Source organism: Peromyscus maniculatus, chromosome 19 (genome assembly GCF_049852395.1).
Source record: "Peromyscus maniculatus bairdii isolate BWxNUB_F1_BW_parent chromosome 19, HU_Pman_BW_mat_3.1, whole genome shotgun sequence".
In the NCBI taxonomy this organism is placed as follows: domain Eukaryota; kingdom Metazoa; phylum Chordata; class Mammalia; order Rodentia; family Cricetidae; genus Peromyscus; species Peromyscus maniculatus.
In genome coordinates this window covers 66,625,621-66,639,147 of record NC_134870.1, presented here as the reverse complement: position 1 = coordinate 66,639,147, position 13,527 = coordinate 66,625,621, and the positions used below count along the sequence as shown (strand labels likewise).

Sequence of the window (13,527 nt, the reverse complement as noted above, 5' to 3'; positions counted from 1 at the left end):
AGGAGCTGGAGTTACAGATGGTTGTGAGCCAGAATGTGGGTGCTGGGAACTGAACCCAGGTCCTCTGCAAGAGCAGCCAGTGCTCTTAACCTGAGTCCTCCTGCCAGCCCCAAAGTTATTGTTTTGCCATGCTTCGTTTGTAGTCCTCCTGCCTCAGCCTCCCAAGTAGCTGGGGTTACAGGTGTGTGACGTGGAAGGCATACATTTGACCAAGCGGTTGTCTGACAAGTCTCTTCAGAGACGCCCTTCTCACCTCAAGTCAGGCCTCCCACTTCTACTTTAAAGGACCCAGATTCTGCTTTATCTGACCTCCTAGCCATAGACCTCTCTAGGGTTTGATGGTCACATAAGAGTCAGCCCCGTGTATCACGGTGGTTATTCACGCTCGAGTCAAGAGTCTCGATCCTGCCACCTCCATATTACCGTCCTTTATTTGTTCTTGGTTATAGAGCAGCGCAGAGCAGAATGTGGAAAGAGAAAGCAGATCTTCAACGAGTCAATTTCCAAGCTTAAAAAGAGACCTCGGGAGAAATCTTAACAGGAAAAGAATCTTAAGTTAATGGCTAAAATGGTATTTGGGGATTATCTATGATTTTAATTCATCCACAGTGGTTTATTTTTGTTTTTCGAGACAGAGTTTCTCTTTGTAATAGCTCTGGGCTGTGCCATCACTGCCTGGCCATCTGCAGCATTCCTACGATATCCCCGATCACCAGGGATAATCAACAGCAATCCACCATCACTTCCACTTGACGTCGCCACAGAGTCTGAACTATGTAGTAAAATGCATAGCCGCATTCCAGATCACTGAAAATTTGTAACTGAAAATTAAAAGCAGTGGGGTAGGGGTCTCATACTGGGTGAAGTTTGCTTTGCAAGTATGAGGAACAGAGTTCAGTTCCCAAAACTCACATAAAAAAATCCAGATGTGGTCGGGCGGTGGTAGCGCACGCCTTTAATCCCAGCACTTGGTAGGCAGAGGCAGGTGGATCTCTGTGAGTTCAAGGCCAGCCTGGTCTACAGAGTGAGATCCAGCACAGGCACCAAAACAACACAGAGAAATCCTGTCTCCAAAAGAAAGAAAAAAAAAACAACCCAACAGATTAAAAAAAAAAAAAAACACCAGATATAGAAGCCTGTGCTTATGACCCCAATGCCGGGGAAGCAGAGGCAGGAGGGTTCCTGGGGCTTGTTGACCAGCCAGTCTACCCTACTAGGTGAGTTTCAGGTCACCGAAACACTGCCTCAGAAAAGAAAACAAGAAGAAAGAAAGGTGCTGCGCTGGAGGGGTGACTCCTGGTCTCCACACGTGTGCAGACACACATGTGTGCACCTGCACACAGCAACATAATCACACGTACCAAAACAAAACCCAAACCAACTGAAAGGGGAGCAGGGGATGTAGCTTAGTGTTAGAATGCTTGGTAGCTTGTGGGTTCACTCTTGAGTTCTGCAGAACCCACGTCAACCAACCAGTCCAACAAATCACAGAAAATGTCATGGCCATTTTCCAGAAATTATTATTAAAAGCACAATGTTACAGATCAGGAAGACTGCTGACCCCTAAGATATACAAAATAGTTTAAAAAAAATATTGTCAATTTCATGTGACTTAACCTAATATTCATGCATAAATTAATTTCTTTGGCCAAAAATACTTAAAGAGTAGGAACATGTGTTAAAAACATTCTAAGAAATACAAAAATAAAACCAAAACCAAAACCAAAATCCAATGAACTAGTTTATGACTAAAACTCAGAATGGATACATTAGGCTTACATTTTTTACTATTTACTAAAAGCTGGGGTTTTGCCATTGGATGATATTCAGCATAAGGTGTAAGAGACACTGAATGGCTCTTAAATGTGACAGGCCATCAGAGGTGGTCACAAAGTCTCCTGACACCAACCCTGGGCCTGCTCAGAGACCACCAGACTGATGTCCGGGATGCTTCTGACAGTCAGCCAGAATCTAGGTCAGAGGTCTTTAAACTTTTCTGACCGAATATGCCCACATGTTAAAAAAAAGTATGTACTTGTAATATGTTCCATTTATTTATAAGTCATGCAACATACTACAGTATTAATTTTAAAAGGGGATTTAAAATCATTTTTATGCTTATGAGTGTGCATGTCTGATGCCCATGGCAGTCAGAAGAAGGTATCAGATTCCTTGGAACTGGTGTAATAGGTGGTTGTGAGCTGCCAGTGCTGGAAACTAAACTCTAGTCCCCTGCAAGAGCAGCCAGTGCTCTTAACCACTGAGCAACCTCTCCAGCCCAGCATTAATGTTTTATATATCATAAACTGAGCATAAAAAGACAGGAATGGACTGTCAGGGTGGCTCAGTGAATAACGGTGCTTACTGTTAAGCGTGGTGACCTACTCTCTGGAACCCATGTTGTGGAAGGAGAGAAGGGACTCCCACAGGCTGTCCTCTGATCTTCACACATGTGCTGCGGCATGCCCACCCATATATACACATATATACACACACACATATGTCTATATACACACGTATATATTTATATACATGTATAAATATAACACAAAAGGAAGTGAACAAGAGTGAGGTAAAGACAAAATGAACTCGATTTTAAAGAATTACTTGGTGTGGTGACTCAAAAGAATTTTGGTACTTATTAAACTATTATTGAAAAACCTGAATTACTGGATATCATAATTTCTGCTAATCACAAAGGCTTCACATCAATAGCAAACAAAATATAATTCCTAGAAAGACACTTTTTATGTTAATTTTATCTATCAATCTTTCTGTCTATCTGTCTGTCTGTCTACATCTATCTAACTTGGGACAGGGTCTCTCTCTATAACCTTGGCTGTCCTAGAACTCGCTCTGTAGACCAGGCTGGCCTTGAACTCACGGAGACCCGCCTGCCTCTGCCCCTGAGTGCTGGGATTAAAGGCGTGCGCTGTCACAGCTGGCAGACACATTCCTGACTCTAGAGAACCAACCTAGCCAGGCTGATGGGCCCACTGCCTGAGAGACTGGTGGGAACCTCACTTCTTCCATCTCCTGAGGAGGCACCTGTTCTAGGAGAAGAGGTTGCAGGCTTTGCATTGTCCTTTGTCACACATGCGGATCTGATTGCTTTTCTTTCAACACAATACAATACATGGGGGGATAAATAGGACTTTCTCAAAGATTGTTGACGAATTCAGATCCTATAGGAACACAACTGCTTTTCTTTTTCTTTCTTTCTCTTCCCTTCCCTTCCCTTTCTTCCCTCTTTCCTCCCTCCCTCCCTCCGCCTTCTCTTTTGTGGCGGAATCCACGTTTTGCATACGTGAGGCAGGAGGTCTACACTGAGGGATATCCCCAGCCACTAGACCACTAGAACACAATGTAACACAGTGTGAGGGAGCCAGAGGGGAGCGCGCCTGCCAAACCTGCATCCCAGCACCTCCTTTGCCCCTCAGAGTACCTGGAGTTTGGTGGTTCACCCTGTGGCAGTGTCAGAGCCGACACTGTACAGAAAGGGGTCTACTGCCAAGTCACAACCGCAGCCCAGTGCTTACACCACTGGGAAAACGCAACCTCTTTTACATGAACAAGGGAGGCTCCAGTGGCCCTGTCCCAGGATCTCGAGGGACACCAGTGCAACTTGTGGGGTGTTGCTGATCAAGACAGCAAAACCCTCACAATCAAAGCCAAGTGGAACCCACAGTAGTCGTATGCTTAGAGACACGACAGGCCAACAAAAGCATGAGTACTCACACATTACTTCACCAAAGAACAAAGTGATGTGATGACAGGCCTGTTTTGTTCACTCTGTGGCCTACACTGGCTTGCCTCTAAGCCATGAAAGAATTCTTCTGTTACCAGGAGAATGGCAGGGTGGCCATGTGGCTCCAGTTCTAAGTAAATTTCATTCATTTATTTATTACATAGTTTTAAAAACTGTCTCATTTGTATGTTTAAAGTTGACATTCTAATGTCTTTGCATTCAGAATGTCACTATTTTAGAAAATGATAAAAGGGGGGCTGGTTCAGTAGTTAAGAGCACTAGCTGCTCTTCCAGAGGAGCTGGGTTCAATTCCCAGCACCTATATGGCAGCTCACAACTGTCTGTAACTCCAGTTTCAGGGTATCAAATACCCTCATGCAAGAATACATGCAGGCAAAATACCAATGCACATAAAATAAATAAATCTTAAAAAAACAGTACTTAAAAAATGATAAAAGAACTATTTCTAGAAGAGAAGTATACTTTCTACATCAGGAGGGAAGGAAGTGAACTGTTACTAGGTCTTTATCCTGGAGCATGCATTATTTCCATGCTGTTTATTTCATGTCCACAGTGATTCTACAAGGCTGATAAAATCTCTTCCTACAGATGAGTAAATGAGATGAGAGAAAGATGATCGGATGAGAGTGTCAGGAGCAGCTGGAGCTTAGATGCTCCCGAGTCTCCACTAATCCTCAGGCAACAAATGGAGCCTAGGCTTCAGTCTTGGAGGTCTCTGATGCCCTGCCCTAGTGCTAGGGATCAAACACAGGGCTCTTTGCATGTTAGGCAAGTGCTCTACCACCAAGTATGCTTTCAAAACAAAACAATTCGACCAACCGACCGACCGACCAACCGACTGACTGATCTACTGAAAACAAGGGTCTTGTTATGCAGCCGAAACTGGTCTAGAACTTGCAATACTCTTGTCTCAGCTTCAGAGTGCTGGGATTACAGATATGTGCTGGTATGCCCAGATAAGCTTAGTGCTTAAAATAAGAAATACTAAAGATGAAAGATATAATGTAGTTTGTTGAGCCAAAAATTTCCGACAAATTCAGAATTCAATACTAGCAAAGCTTAAAAATAATTCAAAGAACTTGTGTTTTCTACTAGCTGTTTAGAATTTGAATATTACTACAGTGATGATGTCTATAATGTAGCATGGTTTCTATCAACCCACACAACGACTAAAAATTGTGATATTTTGTTTGTGCTCTAACAAATAAAGCTTGCCTGGAGATCAGAGTGCAGAGCTAGCTACTAGTTAACCATAGAAGCCAGGCAGTGGTGGCACATACCTTTAATACCAGCACTAGGGAGGAAGAAACAAGAAGTGATCTGTCTGAGCGGAGAGAGGACTATAATGCAGGCAGAGACAAGAGTTTGGCAGGCCCCTTTTTCAGGCTGAGGAGTTGGCAAGGTAAAAGGTGGCTATGGTTTGCTCCTTTGTCTTTCTTATCTTTCAGTATTTACCACTCTATCTCTGTGCTTTTATTATTAAGACCAGTTAGGATTCGTGCTACAAAAAATCCTATCTAACTACCTGTTGTGAAGCAGTGAACAGCCTTACACCACAGGTTTACAGATATGAGCAGCTTTCCCAGGGTAGGTGAGGTGATAGGAGCCAGTATGCACTAGCCGGGCAAACATTCTTCCTTGCAAAATAGCCACTCTCCCAAGAATCAAAAGAGAAGTGCTAGTTTTTTTTAAAAATTTTATTTTTATTATGTTTAATATGTGTATGTGTCTGTACAGAAGCATGTGCACACGAAAGAGGCCTGAGCCTCCTGGAGCTGTTGTTATGAGCAGTTGTGAGCTGCCTGACATCGGTGCTGGGAACAGAACTTGTGTGGTGATATTTTATCAGTGTACCCCAATAAAGCTTATCTGGAGATCAGAGGACAAAGCCAGCTACTATATTAAACACAGAAGTCGGGCAATGGTAGCACATGCCTTTAATCCCAGCATTCCACAGGCAGAGATTCATCTGGATCTCTGTGAGTTCAAGGCCACACTGGGAACAGAGCCAGGCGTGGTGGCTCAGGCCTTTAATTCCCAGCACTAGTTAACCATAGAGGTCTGGAGGTCTGTACAGACAGACAGGAAGTGAGAGAGCTGGGCGGAAAGAGGAAAGTGGTGTAGCTGGGCGGAGAGAGGGAGTAAGAAGGTAGAACACAAAAAGGCATATAGATGGGTATACAGGAAGTAGCTCTCTCTTGGGCTGAGGATTTCCTAGCAGTAAGAACATGGCTGGCTTTTTCTGCTTCTCTGATCTCTCAATTTTCACCCCAATACCTGGCCCTGGGTTTTTTGTTTGTTGCTTTTTTTTTTTTTTTTTTTTTTTAATTAAGACTGTTTAGCAATTTGTCTTACAAACTTGGGTCCTCTAGAAGAGTCATTGAGGCAGGGTCTCACTATATAGCTCTGACTGTCCTAGAACTCACCATGCAGACCAGACTGTCTTCAAACTCAGAGATCCTCCTGCCTCTGTCTTCTGAATACTGGGATTAAAGGAATAGGTCACATATGGCTTGTTTTGTTTTTTAAAGGCACTAATAAACATGTTTTAGAAAGCAAAAAATGATGTATTTCCTCACCATTTGTTTGGTTTTCCCCCAAGCATTTTTTTTGGGGGGGGGGGGGGAAATAGGGAAGGATGACAGGACTCACTGTGCAGCCTTGGCTGGCCTGCCTGCCTCTGCCTCCTGAATGCTGCAACTAGAGGCATGTGCTTTTGTATTTATTTATTTATTTATTTATTTATTTATTTATTTATTTATTTATCCATCCATCCATCCATCCATCCATCCATCCATCCATCCATCCATCCATCCATCCAAGACAGGGTTTCCGCCTGCCTGAGTGCTGGGATTAGAGCTGTGTTTGCTTTAATCAACATATATTTTGACAGCCTACTCAATGTCAGATCTTTCTGCTTTCAGTAAAGATGGTGTACACTGGGCAGGTAAGAGACGAGAGTGTATGGGAGCAGAGACCAGGAGTGCTCAAGATGATGTCTACAACTGGGATGTATACCAGCAGTGTGATTTGTAGGATGCTCAACTGCTCTCAAAGGTGGCATCATGCAGTGGTGTAGCAAACACAATTGCTGACAAACAGCTTGGCTTTAATCTTAACTCTCTACGAAGTCTTGGCAAGTTATTTCATTTCTTCATGCTCAGTGTCTCGATCTGTAAGTGATGTAAAATACAGTGCCTGCCTGATGGTCGGCTGAGAGAATTAGGTTATCTGGAGAGGGACAAGTCCTTACATACAGTGAGTGCTCACAGGATGTCACCATTAGTCTATATTAGTGCTTTAATTACCTTTGTGACAAAAATTAGCTCGTAGAAATCATATCTATGTGCAGTGTAGAGTCGGGACCTAGAGCACCAAGGAAGGAAGCACTCTGATTGGCTAAATGCAGCAGTGGTGGTCCTGTGCTTCGGTTCCACGTAACAGACTAATCTCAGGCTTTATCATTATTGATTCCTACGCTGTAGATGAAGGGACTTTGTCAAAGGTCATCTTACTTAAAGCAGCAGTACAATATGAAGCCTGAGGCAAATTCCAGGAAAGTTTCCCACATTAAAACCAGCATCATTATCATGAGCTTAATACACTGCTAATGCCAACTGAAACTTTTTTAATTTTCACATGGATTTGCATAAAAATCTTCTCTTTCAAAATACAGATGAGTTTCATTATTTTCAGAAAAATTAGAAGTTAGTCCTAGATTCAGGCAATTTTCTTTAGTACTTATTTGAATAGTTTTTTTCTATCATAAAAATGTTTTAAATAAATGCTTTTCCTGAATCTAAGCCTGTTTTCTGTTTTTACAAATAAAGTTTTATTGAAATGCAGCCATGCTCATTGGTTTCTGTATTTCCTATGGTAGCTACTGAATTACAACCTCAGAGCTGAGTAGTTGTGATGAAACTGTAGCTCCTTTCCCTCAAAAACTTACTATTTGTCCACTTACAAAACAATTTATTAATCCCTTCTTTAGAAAACACATTATTATTATTTGTTTTGTTTTTTTGGCATGGTTTCACCACATACCCTTGCCTGGCCTGGAACCCAGAGATCTACCTGCCTCTGCCTTCCAAGTGCTGGGGTTAAAGGTGTGTACCACAACACTTGGCTGAAAGCCAATTATACAGTGGATCAACATAACAAAAATCCTTCATGGTTTCTTTAACTTTACCACTTTGGGAACTCTTTTTTTGGGGGGAATATGTGTTGTTTGTGTGTGGAGTCCAGAGTCAATGTCAGGAGTCTTCCTTAATGGCTCTCCACTTTACTTTTTGAGACAAGGTCTCCCACCGAAGCTGCAACTTGCTGATTATATGCTAGACTGATTGGCCAACAAAGCCCCAAGGATCCTCCTGCCTCTGTCTCCCCAGTGCTGGGATTTCTGGTGCAAGCCAGCACATCTGGCTTTTTTTTTTGTTTTTTGTTTTTTGTTTTTTGTTTTTCAAGACAGGGTTTCTCTGTGTAGCTTTGTGCCTTTCCTGGAACTCACTCTGTAGTCCAGGCTGGCCTCGAACTCACAGAGATCTGCCTGCCTCTGCCTCCCGAGTGCTGGGATTAAAGGCATGTGCCACCACTGCCCGGCAACATCTGGCTTTTACATGGGTGCTAGGGAATCAAATTCAGCCACAACACTGCCATCGTCTCCCACCCTCCATTTCTTTTTGTAGAACCAAGTTTTTGCCAAGTATGTATTTTTGTTCAGATAAGTTCCTTGGGATTTCTTGCAGTGTATCTCTAATAGCAGTAGGCGTTCTCTGTCTGAAAGTATCTTCGTTATGGTCTAGATTCTAGGGATTGTGTCTATGGAGTGTAGATTCTAGGTCACCAAGACTTCCCATCTCACTGTACAGTTTGTGACAAGGAGATGAGTCCTGTTACTTTCTGTCTTTCTCCATTCTAAATGCTTGTCGATACAATGCTTCTCTTTTCTCTAACTGCAGTTAAGTCTGTATTTTCTCCTTTCTTTACATTTTAAATATTTAAATAGCATGTGGGTGTTAAATGGACTTATCCTGCCTGGAGTTTTCTGAGAGTCTTGGATCTGTGCTTTGACAGCTCTCTCTCTCTCTCTCTCTCTCTCTCTCTCTCTCTCTCTCTCTCTCTCTCTCTCTCTCTCTCTCTCTCTCTCTCTCTCTCTCTCTCTCCCAATACAGGGTTTCTCTGTGTTGACCTGGCTGTCCCGGAACTCACTCTGTAGACCAGGCTGGCTTCGAACTCACAGAGATCCATCCGCCTGCCTCTGCCCCTTGAGTGCTGGGATTAAAGGCATGTGACATCACCACCTGGCCCTTTTTATTTCTTTAGGCCTGCTCTTTCTCTTTTCCTTCTGAAACTAATTACATCTATGTTGGACCATTTGATGTCATCTTCCACTTCTTGGATATTCCATTCTCATTTTCCACATTTTTCTTTGTGTTTGTTAGCATTATTTCTAGTGATCTATTTTTAAAAATCATATCCCCTATCCCTTGGCTACACCCAGGCCTATTGATGAGCAAGTCATGGCAATTCTTTGCCAAAGCAATCCATTTTATTTTCTTCCTTGTAGTGTCCGTCTCTGGGTTTCTCTAGCTGTTTATACATGCTGTCATCTATTCTACCAAGTAAGGAGTCGGCAAACTTTTCCTATAAAGTTTGAGGGAGAAAGTACTGCAGGCTCTGAGTCACAGAGACGGCTCTATTATACGGTCTTCATTAAAACTAAAGCCGGGCGGTGGTGGTGCACACCTCTGATCCCAGCACTTGGGAGGCAGAGGCAGGTGGATCTTTGTGAGTTCGAGGCCAGCCTGAACTACAGAGTGAGTTCCAGGAGAGCCAGGGCTACATAGAGAAACCCTGTCTCGAAAAACTGGGGGTCATGCTTTGTTGGCAGTCATCTTAGACATTTTAATGACATTAATCATACTTTAAGTGTTTGGTTGATAGTTTTAACATCTGAATCATCACTGAGTCTAGTCTATTCTGTTGTTTCTTGATAATACTTTTTTGTGGATTTTTTTTTTCATTGTGTTTGGTTGAGTACTAGATGAACTGATTTATTCAGAAGGTAAACTGGATTGGAGACTGTTGTTGCTATGGCTCCTGTCGGTGTACCTCAGCATCTAGTGAGCCTTCTCTTTAGGACCTGCAGGTGTACAGGCTTTAACAGTCACCCTCCACCTTCTGGATATCCCTGATGTCTGAACTTGGTTCCTATCCATGTTGTTGATCCTTTCTCAGCACTGGATGGCTGTTGCTTATGACTCAAGAGAAGGCAGAAGGTAGTGGGTTCTGAGTTACCCTGGACCTGCTATTCTTTCTTTTCTTTTCTTTTTTTCTCGAGACAGGGTTTCTTTGTGTAGCTTTGTACCTTTCCTGGAACTCACTTGGTAGCCCAGGCTGGCCTCCAACTCAGAGATCCACCTGCCTCTGCCTCCCAAGTGCTGGGATTAAAGGTGTGTACCACCACCACCTGGCCCTGGCCCTGCTATTTTAAGACTAAATGTTTAAGCAGGTTTATGTCTGGGGCTGGCTGGGACAGTTTCCCTCATCTTTTTCACTTTTTTTCCCCCATGGCAGCCAAATAATTCTATGGTGATAGACAGACACTTCTAATGGCAATTCTTAAAGGCTAATGCAGTGTCTTTACCCTTCCTCCCAAATAGGTGTTGTTTTCTTCCATTTTCCCTAGTAACCAAGTATCATAAGGGCAACAAAGTGTGGTACCCACAACAGTGTAAGATTTCTGTACCTCTGTGAGAAAAGGGTCCAGCAGGGTCACAGGGACAAATACTAGTTCATGTCTGCAGCTCCTGGGGAAACTAGCATTTTCACTATAAAACATATTTGAGTATAAAATACCCATGTTTGGGGTCCTAAGTGTTTTGTTGTGTTATCTCAGGTTATTCTTATCCTCAGGCAAATTTTTAAATCGACACTTGACTTCTCATTCACTTGCATGGTAGCGGTCTAGTCCTTCTGTGTTGTGACACAGGGGCAATCCTGTGTGATCCAGTCCTGGCATCTCTCCTAAATTTAGAGAAGGGTGGGGGAGTGAGCCTCTTCCTTCTTGGGATCGAGGCATCCTGGCTGCCCTGTGACCTCAGCTCAGGGATGGACAAAACAAAAACACAAAACAAAAAACCAAAACCAAACAAACAACTCCCCACACTACCACCACCACAAAAAACCCCCCAAAAAACAAACAAAACAAAAAACAAACAAACAAACAAACAAAACAACCCCCCCTATGCCTTTCAATTTTTTTCCTTTGTTGAGTGGAAATTCTTTCACTGTCTTCTATCAGGAAATTTAGTTTTTAGTAGTAAATTTATTGAGGTATAGTTTATCACGCAATTGAAGGACTCTGCTCATTTTAACTGAACAGTTGAATGAGTTGACAAATGAGTACCTATTACCTGGCCTCATCCATCTTCTCAACATATCTCCTCCCGTTCTTTCCCAGACAGTTATCCCTTACCTCATCTCACCCCTCCGGTTCTCAGCCTAGAACACTCTGCATCTAGGGAGCAATGGGGCTCACTATCTACCTCTTTCGAGTCTGGTTTCAAATGCATTTCAGGGAGGCAGCTCTCAGAGATATTTTAATGCACATCAGTAGCATGGTTACCAACAGTATTTCCCATTTTCACCACTACTGCGATACCGAATACAAACTGACTGGACTCTGTAGAGTGTGATCTTGAAGGAGAGGAAACAGTAAGAGATTCCTGCTTGTGTGTATGGGTAGAGCAGATGGTTCTCAGGGATAAAGAGGCAAATAAAGAGAAACTGATTGGGTGAGGAGGGAGGCATGCTGAGCAGGCACGGGCCTTATTATTACACCATCTGACCTTGACTTCTAGCCTACCACTTCTGTATTGGATGGCTGTGAGAAAACTGATCTTTCTAAACCTGTTTCATTATCTGTAAGTTGAGGATTAAATTGAATATACCTCAGAGATTTATTTTACAATGAAGATTAAGGTATGACATATAATGCTAGGCAAGCATACTATAAAAGCAAAAATGAAGAAGCAGAAGAGGAGAAAAGAAACAAATGGCTTAAATGCAAATTTACAACTAAATCTTCCAAAAGATGTGCTAGCTCAAAAGACCTACCGTCATCACATCTGTGACCACAGGGTTCCTGGCTCTGGGCTAGCACGTTGTCAGAAACACAAAGAAAACCTTGAGTACCACAGTGGACAGTACTAGGAATTAAACAGCATTTCCCCTCAAGAGATTGCAGGTATAGATAATCATCCATCTAACTGCACGTACTGAAGAGACCGCCGACAAACATTTTTATAATGCAATGATCTGGATAAACTTGGAAAATAAAGACTATTCTCTACCCTGCAGCTTGAAAAAGACACAGTTAGAAACAAATGGAAAAGACTACTCCAGCATTGAAACATCCATTCTCAGGCCACACTTGTAGGTATCATCATACATCAAAGTGTCCCAAGCATACAAGGCCACAATTGGCATTAGATTGATTTAGAAGGATAAAAGGGCAGAAAACACAGCATGCCACCAGTACGGCCACAGGGGATTCTCCTGGGAACCCTCTTTGTACCCAGGCAGGGTTTGAACTTGCCATCTTACTGCCTAAGCCTCTTGAGGAGCTGTGGCAAACGTGTGCCATGAGGTCCAGTGGGAAGTCCTTACAGTAGCTTCACAGATAGTCTCTGTCCCTTCGGTATCAGCTCAGACTACTGCGGGTGGATGCAGCAGCCACCCCAGCTTAGAAAACTTGTGCCCAAGAGAAACCAACACCGTGACAGTTTGAGCTTCTGGGTCCCCATAAAGGACACACTTTGTCATGAGATCTCTTACTTTTAAAAGCCCCAAATTATTGCTTCTCACTAGGTATTTAGAGTTCTTCCCAGTGTAGACTCGGCTTGCCAGTCAAATGTCATTCTATCACAGCTTTGTACCGTAGTGGGGTTGCCCGGTGGCACAGCTGTCAGCCCCCCTTCATCAGCTTTCCCGGGAACCGAGCTAGACGCAGCTTAGCACAATTTCCGATGCACATTGAGAAAGGGTTTTGTTATCCCTTTAACTCACGGGCATCAGGATTCTTAAATATAAGTGCTTCACTTCCAAAAAGAAACGGCAATGAATTTGTCAAATGAATTCTGCTCTACAAAGCTGTTTTCCCAGGGAAGAGCACTGTCCACCCAACAATCCAGTCCTTAACACTGCCCTAAGAGTGGCCTGTGCGGAGGAAGGGGTGGGAGCACCCGGGGTCTGCGTACCTTTTCCCGAGAGTCAGGATCAGGGCTGGGGCTGCATTCTCCCTCCCCCGGTGTTTGCATTCTTTTCTTACACCACAGCGTGCAGTTAACATAAAACCTGAAACTGTACAGCACAGTCTATAGTTTTCACCCATCTTATTACAGAAGGCAGGGGCAACCTGTGATGGGTATCTCTGGGGTAATCATTTTTTTCATGGTTTTATTAATACTAATACCCCTCAATTTAAAGAGTAGTTAATGGGGATGAGATATGGCTCAGTGGTTTTGGCGGCTTCCAACTGTGACTCCAGGGGATGCCACCTGCTCTTCTGGCCTCCTTGAGCATAGCATACATGTGGTACACATACACACATGTAGACAAAATAGCCATACACATTAAAAAAAAAATCCAAGTAGGAGTTTATGAAAATTAAATCCAATGTTATAAGAAGGAAGATTTGGAACCAGAAAAAATATTTTTGTGCTCCCAAGCAAGGGGATCAAACCCAAGGTTTCCTG

General features: G+C 43.0%; 1 protein-coding gene across 6 annotated transcripts in view; it reads right to left on the bottom strand.

Annotated features, from left to right (window-relative positions):
* Nucleotides 1–13,527, bottom strand: part of Dym (dymeclin) — a 283,454-nt gene that overhangs the window by 51,041 nt on the left and 218,886 nt on the right. The window lies entirely within an intron of this gene.